Source organism: Calidris pugnax, unplaced genomic scaffold (genome assembly GCF_001431845.1).
Source record: "Calidris pugnax isolate Ruff unplaced genomic scaffold, ASM143184v1 scaffold459, whole genome shotgun sequence".
Classification (NCBI taxonomy): Eukaryota; Metazoa; Chordata; class Aves; order Charadriiformes; family Scolopacidae; genus Calidris; species Calidris pugnax.
This window is the reverse complement of record NW_015091670.1, coordinates 905,512-907,627: the sequence shown is the minus strand read 5'-3', so window position 1 is coordinate 907,627 and position 2,116 is coordinate 905,512.

Below are 2,116 nucleotides of genomic sequence, written 5' to 3'. Positions count from 1 at the left end.
CAGGGGGACCACGGGAGGGTGGAGGGGGGGGAACACCCACGGGGCGGGGTCTGCCCACCCACGGATATGGGCCCCGCGGGGGGCTGTGGGGCTGTGGGGGCACTGCCAGGCTGTGACGTGCAGTGCCAGGGCATGCAGTGCAGTGCCAGGTATGGCTCCATGAGTGCCATGCAGTGCCAGGCCGGGCCGTGTGTCACTCTGTGCAGTGCCATGCAGTGCTGTGCAGTGCTGTGCATGACTCCATGCAGTGCTGTGCAGTGCCAGGCCATACCCTGTGTCACTCTGTGCAGTGCCATGTGTGACTCTGTGCAGTGCCATGCAGTGCCCTGCAGTACCATGTAAGGCTCCATGCAGTGCCCTGCAGTGCCAGGCCATGCCATGTGTCACCCTGTGCAGTGCCATGCAGTGCTGTGCAGTGCTGTGCATGACTCCATGCAGTGCTGTGCAGTGCCAGGCCATACCCTGTGTCACTCTGTGCAGTGCCATGTGTGACTCTGTGCAGTGCCATGCAGTGCCCTGCAGTACCATGTAAGGCTCCATGCAGTGCCCTGCAGTGCCAGGCCATGCCATGTGTCACCCTGTGCAGTGCCATGCAGTGCTGTGCAGTGCCGGGCCATGCCATATACGACCCAGTGCAGTGCCATGCCATGCAGTACCATGCCACGCCATGCAGTGCAGCACCATGCAGTGCCATGCCATGCAGTGCTGTGCAGTGCAGCCTGCAGCCGGGCAGTGCCACGTGCTGCAGGGCACTTTCACTGGGGGGTGATGCGGTTTTAATGCCGTGCCAAGCAGTGCCATGCAGTGTAACACAGCGTGGCGTGGCACAGGGCAGAGCGGTGCAGTTCAGTGCAGTGTGATGCACCCCACTGCAGTGTGGTGTACCCATGCCGTGCAGTGCGGTGCGATGCAGTGCAGCTGTGCCATGCAGTGCAGTGCCACGTAGCCATGCCATGCAGTGCAGTGCCATGTAGCCATGCTGTGCAGCACAGTGCAGTGCAGCTGAGCAGTGCAGTGTGGTGTAGCCATGCAGGGCAGCACAGTGCAGCACGGTGCGATGCAGTGTAGCCGTGCAGTGCACTGTAACCATGCAGTGGAGCACAGTGCAGTGTAGCCATGTGGTGCTGTGCAGTGTGGTGTTGTGCAGCCACGCAGTGCGGTGCAGTGTGGTGTGTAGCTGTGCAGTGCGGTGCAGCGGTAGCAGCGTGACTTGGCTGTTGCCGAGCGGCTGCCGTTCCCTCCGGCCCAAGAACGCCCTTGTGAGGGGACACCCTGAGCACCGGGGCCCCCCCTCCCCACGGCCCGGGCTCCAGCAGCACCCCAGGCTGGGCACTGGGCTGGCACTGGCTGTGCTGGCACTGGAGAGTCCCTGGGGACCCCCGCTGCCCCCACAGAGGGTCCCCCTGGGCTGGCACCAGCTGTGCTGACACCAGAGGGTCCCTGGAGACCCCAACTATGTCCGCAGAGGGGTACCCCCCAAGCTGACACCGGAGGGTCCCTGGGGACCCTGGCTGTGCCCATAGAGGGTCCCCCCTGGGCTGGCACCGACTAGGCTGACACCAGAGGGACCCTGGGGACTCTGACTGTGCCTGCAGAGGGGTACCCCCCGAGGTCCCTGGGGACCCTGGCTGTCCCATAGAGGGGTCCCCCTGGGCTGGCACCGGCTGGACTGACACCAGAGGGTCCCTGGGGACCCCAACTATGCCCGCAGAGGGGTCCCCCTGGGCTGGCACTGGCTGCACTGACACCAGAGGGACCCTGGTGACCCCCCGAGCTGGCACCGGAGGGTCCCTGGGTATCCTGGCTGTGCCCATAGGGGGGTCCCCTTGGGCTGGCACCGGCTGGGCTGACATGAGAGGGTCCCCGGGGACCCTGACTATGTCCGCAGAGGGGTCCCTCCTCACCCCATGTCTCCTGCTGCTGCGGGAACAGGGACAGGGACATGGACGGGGACATGGACGGGGACGGCGTGTGCCCCGTGTGCTGCGTGTACCCTGTGTACCATGTGTGCCGCGTGCCGGCGCAGGGGCAGGTGCAGCCTGGTCCCCCGAGGGTCTCAGGGCGGGCAGGGGACAGGCGGAGGGGGGTGTGTGTGTGTGTGTGTGTGTGTGTGTGT